Source organism: Mercenaria mercenaria, chromosome 14 (genome assembly GCF_021730395.1).
Source record: "Mercenaria mercenaria strain notata chromosome 14, MADL_Memer_1, whole genome shotgun sequence".
NCBI lineage: Eukaryota > Metazoa > Mollusca > Bivalvia > Venerida > Veneridae > Mercenaria > Mercenaria mercenaria.
In genome coordinates, this window is record NC_069374.1 from 40,772,489 (window position 1) to 40,786,763 (window position 14,275).

At 36.2% G+C, this 14,275-nt stretch overlaps 1 protein-coding gene across 2 annotated transcripts in view; it reads left to right on the plus strand.

Moving 5' to 3' along the window:
* The window catches only part of LOC123527407 (F-actin-capping protein subunit beta-like), a 117,159-nt gene extending 107,274 nt beyond the window's left edge, over positions 1-9,885 (plus strand). For both annotated transcript variants that reach the window (XM_045306826.2, XM_045306828.2), the window contains one exon: positions 9,130-9,885. The gene's annotated coding sequence lies outside the window, so the exon portion shown is untranslated. The remainder of the gene's footprint in view (positions 1-9,129) is intronic.
* Positions 9,886-14,275: the final 4,390 nt, after the last annotated feature.

Sequence of the window (14,275 nt, forward strand, 5' to 3'; positions counted from 1 at the left end):
TAAGTCGAACATTTCTCATCCTATCTTCACCAAACTTGAACAAAATGTGTTTGCCAATAAGTCCTCGGCCAAGTTTGATAACTAGCCAGATTGGCCCAGGCACTTTGGAATTATGGCCCTTGAATTACCGATAGGCCGCTTACTCCAAAATTATCAAAGGTATATTTTCTGTGAGTAAACAGTATATAAAGACAGACTTACTATTCAGATGATTAGGCAGTTGTGGGAGACAAGCGCTTTTCTCAAAAGCAGCTCTAGTTTTAATGCATTTTCACTATATCTCTGTTATTACAGAAAGGATTTGATTCAAACTTAAAATAAATATTCCACGTCATCACTCACATCATATGACACAAGTGTCATAACTCTTGCACAGATATTTCATGAATTATCCCCCCTTTTTAATATGCCCCCCCCCCCCCCCCACAGTCTGACGAATTTATTTAATCATGTTGTTACTAGTATGTAACCGGATTGCAAATAAAAGTAATTGTTGTTGTTGTTGTAAGGACCTCTTGTTCAACATCTCAGAATACTTTTGGTAAATTTGAAATAGATCGATTGTGCACGCTTGAGAAAATAATTATGTTTTGGGTACGTAATTATAATTTTGGCGGGAAAGAAGCACGTGCATTTCATGACTGATATTGTGTTTGCGGAAGGGTTACTCCAGTCTCTTTTTCAGGTTAATATGAATCAAAAGAGTATTTACAGCGGGAACAATTATTTCCTGTGCATTTTTGGTTCTGAGAAGGGTTACCTGTCTTACTCATTCAATACACCTCTCCCGGTTAAACTCGTAGGTGCTGCCACCGAAAACGTTATGGATGCTGCCAATTTTAGCTCGACTATTCATAGAATAGTAGAGCTATTGGACTCGCCCATGCGTCGGCGTCTGCGTCCCGATTTGGTTAAGTTTTTGTATGTAAGCTGGTATCTCAGCAACCACTTGTGGGAATGGATTGAAACTTCACACACTTATTCACTGTGATAAACTGACTTACATTGCACAGGTTCCATAACTCTATTTTGCTTTTTTACAAAATTATGCCCCTTTTTTGACTTAGAAATTTTTGGTTAAGGTTTTGTATGTAAGCTGGTATCTCAGTAACCACTTGTGGGAATGGATTGAAACTTCACACACTTATTCACTGTGATAAACTGTCTTACATTCCACAGGTTCCATAACTCTATTTTGCTTTTTTACAAAATTATGCCCCTTTTTCGACTTAGAATTTTTTGGTTAAGGTTTTGTATGTAAGCTGGTATCTCAGTACTCACTAATTGGAATAGATTGAACCTTCACACACTTGTTCACTGTCATGATCTGACATACACAAAGCAGGTTCCATAACTCTATTTTGCTTTTTTACAAAATTATGCCCCTTTTTCGACTTAGAATTTTTTGGTTAAGGTTTTGTATGTAAGCTGGTATCTCAGTATCCACTAACGGGAAAGGATTGAAACTTCACACACTTGTTCACTGTCATTATTGACATGCAGTGCAAAGGGTCAATAACTCATCTTTGCAATTTACAAAAGTATGCCCCTTTTTAAACTTAGGAGTTTTGGGTTAAATTCTTATATGTAAGCTGGTATCTCAGTACCCACTAATGGGAATGGATTGAAACTTCACACACTTGTCCACTGTCATGAGCTGATAAGCACTATGCAGGTTCCATAACCCTATTTTACTTTTTATGCCCCCACTTTGGGGGGGGGGGGCATATAGATTTGCTCTTGTCCTTCCGTCCTTCCGTCCGTCTGTCCGTCCGTCCGTCCGTCCTTCCGAAAATGTTGTGTCGCGCGTAGCTCAGAAAGTATTTGACGTAGAGTCACAAAACTTTACAAGAATGTTGGTCAACATGTGTAGTTGTGCACCTGGGGTTTCGCGTCCGGATCCATTCAGTCATGTAGAAGTTATGGCCCCTGACTTTGTAAAAATTGGTCATTTTAATGTTGTGTCGTGCCTAGCTCCAAAAGTATATGACCTAGAGTCACAAAACTTTACAGGCATGTTGGTCAGCATGTGCAGTTGTGCACCTGGGGTTTCGCGTCTGGATTCATCCAGACATATAGGAGTTATGGCCCCTGACTTAGTAAAAAATTGGTCATTTTAATGTTGTGTCACGCATAGCTCCAAAAGTATTTGACCTAGAATCACCAAAGTTTACAGGAATGTTGGTCAGCATGTGTAGTTGTGCACCTGGGGTTTCGCGTCCGGATTCATTCAGTCATGTAGAAGTTATGGCCCCTGACTTTGTAAAAATTGGTCATTTTAATGTTGTGTCGTGCCTAGCTCCAAAAGTATATGACCTAGAGTCACAAAACTTTACAGGCATGTTGGTCAGCATGTGTAGTTGTGCACCTGGGGTTTTGCGTCCGGATTCATCCAGTCATGTAGGAGTTATAGCCCCTGACTTCATAAAAAATTGGTCATTTTAATGTTGTGTTGTGCATAGCCCCAAAAGTATTTGACCTAGAATCACCAAAGTTTACAGGAATGTTGGTCAGCATGTGTAGTTGTGCACCTGGGGTTTCGCATCCGGATTCATTCAGTATTGTAGGAGTTCTGGCCCCTGACTAATGTCATGTAGTGGGGGCATCTGTGTCCCATGGACACATTTCTGGTTTACTAAATTATGCCCCTTTTTCGACTTTCTTATTCATTCAAGCGACAAGGCTGTTAAATAGTCGAGCGTTGCTGTCCTCCGACAGCTCTTGTTATTAGATGTCGCCGCACAATCAATTTATCGAATGTTAATATGAAAATAGCTCAGAATCTCATGTTTCACGATTTGAAATACAGACGATAAACAAAAGTCCTGAACTCAGAGCATTAAAAGGGATTTATTGCTGAAGCACTCTGTATTATATTTTGGCGGGAAAACAATACACGTGTGTTTCATGTCGTAAGTTTTCTGTTAATTAAATATGTGCATATTTTCCTCATAACATATGCAAATAGATTTCAACATTTAGAGGCTTATGTAAATTACTTACAGTAAAGTTTCAGAAATGTACATTGTCGTTACACACAGTATTTACAGAAGGAAATTTTTAGATTGACGTATGGAGATTAGGAGTGTGACTTTTTTTAGTTAATCCTTTTAAACTACATTACCATGGATCTGTAGCCTCATTAGATACATATATCACTCTCTTTCCCCATACATTTTAAAATTTAGATTTTTTTTAAATATTCGCAAAAGTATCAGCAAATCAGATATAAAATGACATAAGATATCTTTTCATATTTTATTCATTTATCTTCATGAGAAATATAAAATTATTAGTTATAAGTAGCACTGGAATAAAAAAAAAAAATTGCCTACCTACCTACCCAACTTCGACAGCAAACAAAGACTTTTAAATGTGGCCCAGTGTAGATGTTGTCATAGGACGACTGTTTGTAATTAAGTACTCTTTTATCTGTTACCAACAGCTACCAAATTTGTTTTGAGAACTTGCAGTAATACGGTCATAAATTAAGTCTGCAAGAAGAGGGGGCTTAAAAAGGACCTAGTCTTTAATACAGAGCCCAAAATCATCCTACAGGTATATACATAGAGTCTATAATATACATACAGTCCACATAATTACGCAATCTTGTGTGTGTCAAATTGCAATGTACAGTGTCAGTGCTTGCGGGGGGTGGGGGTGGGGGGGCGGTACATTCATCACCTTCAGTGATAGCTCTAGTTTTCATTGGAATTACTTTGAAGTTATATAAAGATGTTAATATACGACCAGGGTGTGCCTATTGGCTATAATTGTAAATTATTATTTCCAAGAGGTACTTCCCATTCTTTAATTTTATGGAGAGCTATCCTACTCGACCTGGCATCAACGTCTTACCGCATCTACACCTTGTTTAGAGTTTTGATGCACTTTCTCTTTATCTCTGTTAAAATAGTTATTCCCCATCATCAACCATATCATATGGCAAAAGTGGCATAACTCTCGCACCAATATTTCATGAACTGTCCCACCTTTTTACATAGAATTTCATGTTTTGGTGCACTTTCAGTGTATCTCAGTTATTACTGAATTGAATTGATTCAAACTTTAAATAGTTGTTCCATATCATCACACACATCATAGGACACAAGGTTCGTAACTCTGGTACCAATTTTTATGAATTATGCCCACTTTTTACTTAGAATTATGTCTCCCTCTCTCCCCCATACCTGGGGGATACATATTTTTAGCTCACCTGTCACATAGTGAAAAGGTGAGCTTTTGTGATCACCCTTTGTCCGTCGTCCGTCCGTCCGTGCGTGCATGCGTCAACAATTTCGTGTCTGCACGATAGTGGTTTCATTTATGATTTTATTTTAACCAAACTTGCACACAACTTGTATCACCATAAGATCAGTTCCTTTCTTGAACTGGCCAGATCCCATTATGGGTTCCAGAGTTATGGCCCCTGAAAGGGCCAAAATTAGCTATTTTGACCTTGTCTGCACAATAGCAGCTTTATTTATGATTTGATTTTTACCAAACTGGCGCACAACTTGTATCACCATAAGATCTTGGTTCCTTTCTTGAACTGGCCAGATCCCATTATGGGTTCCAGAGTTATGGCCCCTGAAAGGGCCAGAATTAGCTATTTTGACCTTGTCTGCACAATAGCAGCTTTATTTATGATTTGATTTTAACCAAACTGGCACACAACTTGTATCACCATAAGATCTTGGTTCCTTTCTTGAACTGGCTAGATTCCATTATGGGTTCCAGAGTTATGGCCCCTGAAAGGGACAGAATTATCTATTTTGACCTTGTCTGCACAATAGCTGCTTCATTTATGATTTGAATTTAATCAAACTTGCACAAAACTTTTATTGCCATAAGATCTCAGTTCCTTTGTTGAACCGGCCAGATCCCTTAATGGGTTCCAGAGTTATGGCCCCTGAAAGGGCCAAAATTAGCTATTTTGACCTTGTCTGCACAATAGCAACTTCATTTATGATTTGATTTTAACCAAACTGGCATACAACTTGTATCACCACAAGATCTTGATTCCTTTCTTGAACTGGCCAGATTCCATCATGCGTTCCAGAGTTATGGCCCCTTAAAGGTCCAAAATTGGCTATTTCGGCTTTTGCAGCCATATAGAGACTTCATTTATGGTTTTATTTGATACAAACTTTCAAAATATCTTCAACAACAATAAATCTTGGATTCCATGACAAATCAGTAGATTCCAGAGTTATTGTACCCCCCGACAACAACAAAGTTGTAAGGGGGGGAGGGTATACTGGTTTCAGGTTGTCTGTCTGTCCGTCTGGCCGTAGACGCAATCTTGTGCGCACCATCTCTCCTTATCCCCTTGACAGAATTTAATGAAACTTCACACAAGTGATCAGTACCAACAGTAGTTGTGCATGGGGCATGTTAGGTTCTTTTAGAAAAAAATTTGCAGAGTTATGGGACTTTGTTTTTTTGTTACTATACTATATACATAGACACAATCTTGTGCGCACCATCTCTCCTCATCCCCTTGACACAATTTAATGAAACTTCACACAAGTGATCAGTAACAACAGTAGTTGTGCATGGGGCATGTTAGGTTCTTTCAGAAAAAAAATTTGCAGAGTTATGGGACTTTATTTTTTTTGTTACTCTACTATATACATAGACACAATCTTGTGCGCACCATCTCTCCTCATCCCCTTGACACAATTTAATGAAACTTCACACAACTGACAAGTGATCAGTAACAACAGTAGTTGTGCATGGGGCATGTTAGGTTCTTTCAGCGACAAAAATTGCAGAGTTATGGGACTTTGTTTCTTGTTAACATACTATGTACATACAGTCTGCATATGCAATCTTGTGCATGCCTAATCTACCAAACCCTTACACACAATTTAATGAAACTTCACACAAGTGATCAGTACCAACCCTAGTTGTGCATGGTGCATGTTACATTCTTTTAGATAAATATTCTGCATAGTTATGGGACTTTGTTTTTTGTTACTATACTGTATACATACAGTCTATATACATACAGTCCACATAATTATGCAATCTTGTGTGCGTCAAATTGCAGTGTACTGTGTCAGTGCATGCTGGTGGTACATTCATCACCTTAAGTGATAGCTCTAGTTTTATATCTGATTACCTCCCCAGATTGTAGTCAAAATGGATTTATATCAGTAAGTACTTATAGGACTTATTTGAAATTTCATTATTGTCATTAGTTGGACTGAGACAATCAGGGTAGATAACTATGTACTGATTTTATTTCAAATTACCTCCCTTTATTTCAAATTAAAATGGGTATATCTCCGTAACTAATGAAGATACTGATCTGAAATTTCATTTATGTCAACAGATTCATTTGGCAGATCCTTCTTTTGTTCACTTACAATAATTTTCTTTTTAATTACTTTCCTTTTACGTTAATATAAATAGCTTATTTTTAGTAACTTTTTTATTATTGGCCGTAGGGAAAAACCGAGACCACTTTTCTGTGGTACAACATGGATGGTACCTCCAGTTTTAAGGTGTATTTTGACATATCTGTACCTTGTAAGAAGTTTTTTTTTTCTTTTTGGTTAAATTTCTTTCCTTTGTTGTTCCTGTCCTTTGGACTTAGATATTTTTTCTGCGGACCTTCTTGTCCTCAAGTGTAATGATAACAGGTGAGCGATATAGGGCCATCATGGCCCTCTTGTTTTTTCCTTTGCCATCTGTCCGTCTGTATTAAGCTTGTCCGGCTTTCTCAGTTTAAACTGCTGGCCAGATTTCGACGAAACTTCACAGGAGTGATCAGTACCAAGCTTAGTTGTGCATATCGCCGGCACGTTCCGCTTCACTTCACAAAATGGCTGCCAGAGCTAAAAAATAGAAAAATCTTGTCCGGCTTTCACAGGTCAAACTGCTGGCTGGATTTCAGTGAAACTTAATAGGAGTGATCAGTACCAAGCCTAGTTGTGCATATCGCCGGCACATTCCGCTCTGCTGCACAAAATGGCCACTAGAGCTAAAAATAGAAAAATCTTGTCCAGCTTTCACAGGTCAAACTGCTGGACAGATTTCGACGAAGCATCACAGGAGTAATCAGTACCAAGCCTAGTTGTGCATACCGCCGACAAGTTCCGCTTTGCTGCACAAAATGGCTGCCAGGGCTAAAGGTATACATAGGGGGGAGACATATGTTTTTGTGACAAAAACACCTTCTAGTTATGTCTCCCACACCACAGTGGTGTGGAGACATATTGATTTACTCCTGTCTGTCTGTCTGTCTGTGTGTCCATCTGTCTGTCACAAATCTTGTCCCGCTTTCTTAGTCGAACATTACTCATTCGATCTTCACCAAACTTGAACAAAATGTGTTTGCCAGTAAGGTCTCGACCAAGTTCAATAACTAGCCAAATTGGCCCAGGCACTTCACAATTTGAATTACTGAAAATCTCTTAGGTCTTGGGGACATAAAGGACACATATCGCGGGCTTAGCGCAAAACGGTTGTAACTTATATGAAATAAAGAAGGAGTTACAACCGTTTTGCGCTAAGCCCGCGATATACTGCTAATGTGAATAGTAGTATAGGGATCATTTATACCCGAAGTTTTCATCATGTCGGAAGATTAGGCAGTTGAGGTCTTAGTGCATGGTTGACTCATATACTTCTATTCAGATGATTAGGCAGTTGTGGGAAACATGCACTTTCCTCAAAAGCAGCTCTAGTTTTAGATTAATTTTGATGCACTTTCACCCTATCTCTGTTATTACCAAACAAAGTTGATTCAGACTTAAAATAGTTGTAACTCATCATCACCCACATCATTAAAACAAGGGCCATAACTCTTGTACCAATATTTCATAAATTTTGCCTCCTTTTTACTTAGAATTTCAGGTTAAATTTTGTGTACTTTCACTATTCCTTTGTTAATACTTAATGAATTTGATTCAGACTTAAAATAGTGTTTCTACAAGGTCCATAAATGTGGCACAAATATTTCATGAATTAGGTACCCTTTTTACTTAGAATTGCACCTTTTTTAGCTCCACTATTATTAATAATGCTACCCAATCTGGCAACAAATTTAGAAATGTTTCGACATTGATGTATGAGTGAGGGAACTTTCAAGTTACCCAGGGTCATTATGAATAATGAGCTTGAGACACAGCTATGGATTGCCAGTCTGTCAACAGTGGCTGTATTGACTGCTTTCCAGGGCATTTTTATCCCCCGCCGATAAAATCGGGAGTGGGGTATTGAAATGGCGTTGTCAGTCCGTCCGTCCGCAGCCATTTCTCAGTAACTACCTGGTAGAATTTCATGAAACTTGAAATAAACATGGACCAACATACTGCGATGATGCCCGTCAAGTTTTTTTTTGATTAGTCAATTTCCCTTAGAGTTACTGCCCTTGATTTAATGAAAAATGTCCGTCCGCAGCCATTTCTCAGTAACTAGCAGGTAGAATTTCATCAAACTTGAAATAGACATGAACCAAGATACTGCGATGATGCCCTTCAAGTTTTTTTTTCAATTGGTCAATTTCCCTTAGAGTTATTGCCCTTGATTTAATGGAAAATGCACAAAAATGTCAGTCCGCGGCCATTTCTCAGTTACTAGCAGGTAGAATTTCATCAAACTTGAAATAAATATGAACCAACATACTTTGATGATGCCTGTCATTTTCTTTTTTTATTGGTCAATATTCCATACAGTTTTTGCCCTTTAATTGTTTATAAAAACACAGATTTGCACATAACAAACCAACCAATTGGAAGAATTTCATTAAACTTCTTTCATTCATGAACATTTATTATAAACATGTGAAGTTGTGTACCCACACCTGGTCGCCACCTTGCTTTGGTCAATTTGTTTTTTTTTTTTGTTTTTTTTTTTCATTTTTAATTTTCCATCAATATTAATAATCACCATGTAAACTTTTGTACCCTCACCCCCCCACTCCCCCCCCCATTCCCCAAAAAAACCTTTCATTTTCTGTTAATTTGATTTTGACTAATGAAATTATTTGCTTCTTTGTAACATTCTTAACTTTTTGCTGGATTAATTCATCGAATTTGCTTGTTGTTTCTTATTGTGAAGTATAAAATAAAAGAAATAATTCTGTAAAATGCATTATATCTTTTACTCTATTTTCAGAGTATGGACGTATTATCGCAATATTTTGCTCGAGATTTAACATGAAAATTACAAACAGTGCAAAGACTGATTACACCTGCAAAAATCTATAAACCAGCAAGAAATAGCACATTTATTAGCCCAAAAGTTCTATGATATGCTGGGTAATGATTAGGCAGGCTAAGTGTATGACACTATTTTCATGGGATTGGACAACTATCTGACATAAATGATATATTGGCTTCTCTACATGGTCCATTATGACAGAGGTAGAGTTTGTGTGTGAAAGATAAGACGTGAGACTGGTATTGGATATGGAATATTTGAAATAATTTTGCACTTGATGCATAGATGATCAATGATTAATAGCACTTTATAGACACATGATTCAACACGCATTTTCAGCATAATTCTCATAACTGCAGGAGTAACAAGGTTTGGAGTTATTTCTGCAAGTTTTTCCACAACTTCTGTAAGACCATGTAATTTGCATAGGAGATGTCTCAAAGGGGGCTCTTTAAGTGTGAACAGAGATTTAATAAAAGAAAAATGTATCATGTGTTATTATAATGAAATAATGACTTGTTTTAGTGAGCCTTACTTATATAAAGAGACATTTTCTGAAATATTAGAAAACCATCTTCTGGACATGATACAAATGTACAGCAACTATTATACATATATAATATATATTGTCCCATTCCGGTATGATTGTAAATATCTAACATGATTCTTCTATTTACTGAAATACAGGTGATAATAAATTATGTAAATGCCTTTTAAATGCTTTGTCATCATAAGATATGTGCTTTTTTAGCTCGATTATTCGAAGAATAGGGGAGCTATCCTACTCGCCCCGGCGTCGGCGTGAGTGTGAGCGTCACACAAATGTTAAAGTTTGCGTACCACCCCAAATATTTTCAAAGTCCATTGAGATATTGCTTTCATATTTTGCATACTTGTTTACCATCATGACCCCAGTCTGTAAAAAGGAGGAGGCAACTCTATCAAGCATTTTGACTGAATTATGGCCCCTTTTCGACTTAGAATATGCTTATTGTAATGTTAAAGTTTTACTCATTGCTTATATTATACTATCAAGCACTGAGAATAGTCGAGCGCGCTGTCCACTGACAGCTCTTGTTTTTCTTTCTTGTCTATAATACCCACAGGTACAAAGTATATGGGGACTCTGTTGGAGACATGTCCATGTTCGTCAGTCTGTCCATTGTTTCGTCAAATGCGGTCACCTGGGTAGAGCCACCGAGTTGGCTTTCGGAATGTTGGTGGGTATACCTAGGTGACTGCTTATGATGAAATAATGTATGCAGTGGTAGCTGGGATTTTCTTCCATCATCAAAGCTTGAATGTTGCCATATGACCTATAATTGTGTTTGTGCAGCATTAAACCTAAATCCAACATAATTCATGTCATCTCCGTATCTTCTTCCACACAACCAAGGTCATCCGGTACAAGGTCTTTGTCCACTAAATAATGCTGAACTTCCAGAAAACTAGCATCAATTGTTTACCACTTAAAGATGACATGCAGAACACAGGACCAAGGTCAACAAGTCCTGGTGAAGGTCACAGAGGTCAATGTTTGTGTCTGTTTTTAGCTCACCAGTCCTGTCACATAGTGACAGGGTGAGCTTTTGTGATCGCCCTTCGTCCGTCGTCCGTCCACAATTTCTTGTCTGCACAATAGAGGTTTCATTTATGATTTTATTTTAACTAAACTGGCACACAACTTGTATCACCATAAGATCTCGGTTCCTCTCTTGAACTGGCCAGATCCCATTATGGGTTCCAGAGTTATGGCCCCTGAAAGGGCCAAAATTAGCTATTTTGACCTTGCCTGCACAATAGCAACTTTATTTATGATTTGATTTTTACCAAACTTGCACAAAAATTGTACCCCTTTAATTTCCGGTTTCCCTTTTTTTGAAGGGCCAGTTTCCCTTATGGGTTCAGAGTTATGGCCCCTAAAAGGGCCCAAAAATTAGCTATTTTGCCCTTGTCTCCCAGTGCAGCTTTTTTTAGGGTTTTTGATTTTACCAATTGGCACACAACTTGTTTCCAAAAGTTTGTTTCCTTTCTTGAAGGGCCCGTTCCATTATGGGTTCCAGAGTTAGGGGCACCTGAAAGGGCCAAATTAGCTATTTTGACTTTTTGTCTGCCAATAGCAGCTTTTTTAGATTCGATTTTCCCAACTTGCACACAACTTGTATCACACAAGATCTTGATTCCTTTCTTGAATGGCAGATTTCTTCATGGGTTCCAGAGTTAGGGGCCCCTTTTAAAGGCCCAAAAATTGGCTATTTTGGCTTTTTGCCCCATTAGGGATTCTTTTTGGGTTTTGATTTGATACAAACTTCCAAAATATTTCAAAAACAATAAATCGGGATTCCATGAAAAAATCGTAGATCCGTATAGGTTCCAGGTTATTGTTATCTGATTACCCGGATTGTTTTTCAAAAGGTTTAATCGTAAGTCCTTTAGGATTTACTTGAAATTTCATTAATGTCATTAGTTGGCTGAGCAATCAGGGTAGATAACTAGGCTGATTTTATGTAAAATTACCTCCTTTATTTAAAATTAAAATGGGTTTAAATCTCTGAAAAAATAAAAGATATGTCTGAAATTTCATTTTGTAAAAAGTTTATTTGGAATCCTTTTTTCTTCCTACAAAAATTTTTTTTTTAATTATTTCCCTTTTACGTTACTAAAATGCTTATTTTTAGAAACTTTTTTTTTTTTTGGGCGTAGGGAAAACCGAGACCCTTTTTCTGTGGTACAACTAAATGGTACCCCAATTTGTGGGTGTTTTTTGAATATTGTCCTTGTTAAAATTTTTTATTTTCTTTTTGGTTAAATTTTTTCCCTTTTGTTTTTACTGTCTTTGGACTTAGATATTTTTTTGGGACCTTTTGTCTCAAGTGCTGTAACGGGGTTGAGCGATATGGGGCCCATCATGGCCCTTTTTTTATCTTATAAACTTTTGTGATTTTCAAACAATTGTTAACCTCATCCAGGAATGCAGAGTGCACAAAAAGATCACTAGAACAAAGGTCGCACTGAGGTCAAATAGTATCTTTTCCATATCTTTTTAACTTCTGGAAGATTTTTTTCAAAACAGGCAAAATTGTTACCTCTCAAGAAAAAAGTGAGTTACAATAAGGTTACAAGGAAAAGGTTACACTTAAAGGGGACGAGTCAGGTTTTGAAGGTCAAAGGCTGCACAATTTGTTTTCCTTGCCTGTATCAAAGTGACATTTTGGGGTTATAAGTACCTAGTTTGAGTTGCTTCAGTTTGTAAACGTTGAATAAATTTAAAATTGATCAGAGATTTAAGAATGTTTCTGAATTGTGAAGTAAGCTTTCGACTGGTTGTGATGAAGACAAGTTCTCTTAAGCAACCAGTAATGAAGTACGGAATTTTTTTTGAAGCTTGTTTATGTGAATGAAGTAGATGTATTAAATTGTAATAACATTAAATCTTAAATGTTTTTTAAAACCCTATTTCCGGGCCTTTTTTACTAATTGTGAAAAGGCCCCAGCTGTTTTTTTTTGTGAAAAGCAAGCATGTTCCCTGGAAATTTGGGGTTTTAGAATTATTTTCCTAGAACTGAAAAGCGCGATGGATTTGCATCCTCTAAAAAAAATCTGAAAATACTTCTGAATGTCAGGAGTATTTGTCTTTAAAAAAATATTATTTTTTAAAAAATTTACTTTTTTGACTAGCAGATGATTAGATTTTTTTCTTTTGGGTTTTTAGAAATAAATGAAAATTTTTTATAAAAAAATTGAAAAAGTCTTGTTTAGGAAATTTCATTATACAACAAATAACCCGTAAAGAAGTGGATGTGATGCGGGCTTTAGCCTCCATTTCGTGGTACATACCCGATATTATTCTGCAGAAGATGTTAAGGAATTAAATCCGTATGCGAATCCCGTATGCCCGAATCAGGAACGGAATCAGTTGAAACTCGGTATTTGAACCCCCCTTTTCTCAAGCATCCCGCTATCTTGGGACATTTAAGTCCTGTCTTGAAAAACATGTGTACAAATCATTTTAAAATCAAAGTTTGGTTATCTGGAAGTAAAAATCTGATCCCTTGGAAATTTAAATACGGAATTTCAAAATGTTTTTAAAATAAGGTCATTTCCTATAGTTGTTGCGTTTTTTTGTCTGGGTATTCTATCACCCCGACATCGGCTCAGGGTCCCCTTTTTTAAATTTTTTTTCTGCAATACATAATTTTTTTTAAATTTTTTTTTAATTTTTATTTTTTTTTTTTTTGGTTTTTTCCCAATAATTTTTTTTTTTATAATTTTTTTTTTTTAAAAAAATTATTTGTTTTTTTTTCCTTTTTAAAATAATAATATATATTTTTTTATAAAAATATTATAAATCTTTTAACTTATTTATTTTCCAAATTTCCCTTTTTTTAATATTTTTTTTAAACATTTTATCATTGGCTTTTACGGACGCTCTTGTTTTTTCAAATTTGCATGGTAAATTATGCTATCGTCATTTGTGTTTTAAATAACAACTTCTTAAATTAACATTAAATTAAAATTTGTGTTACTTAAAATTTTCCCTTTATTATAAATCAGTTTTTTTTTAAAAAAGAGATGTTACTTCCTAATTGTGCTCAAAAATCTTTTTCCCAGTAACTGTCTCATTTTTAGGGTTGTTGCCCCTTTTGGACTTAAAAAATCCTGGTTTAAAGTTTACATGACTTATATCTAAAAATAATTCAGATAAGATTTTGAAGTTGTGTGAAATTTTTTTAAATTTTCATCTGAAAAAAAGGAAACCGACAGCTGAAGGATTTTTTTGACATTAAAAAGATTGGTATCTACTTCTTAGTTCGTTTTAAAAGTTTCATGACATTTCAGTTCAAAAAGGTTGTTCTTTAAAATTTTCAGCTGTTTCATGGTTTAGAATGCATTTGTATTTGTGCAGTCTCAACTTCCTGCAAAAATTGGGGGAAAGTGCTTGTTTTGTTTGAACAAAACGGGAAAAATTTTGATTGTATTTCCTTTTTGAAAAATACAATTTGTCTGAAAGTATGCAAATGTTATTTTTATGATCCCTTTATTTTATAGAATTTGAAAAATTTGAGGTTTCTGACTATAATTAAAAGTAAGGGAAACCTGT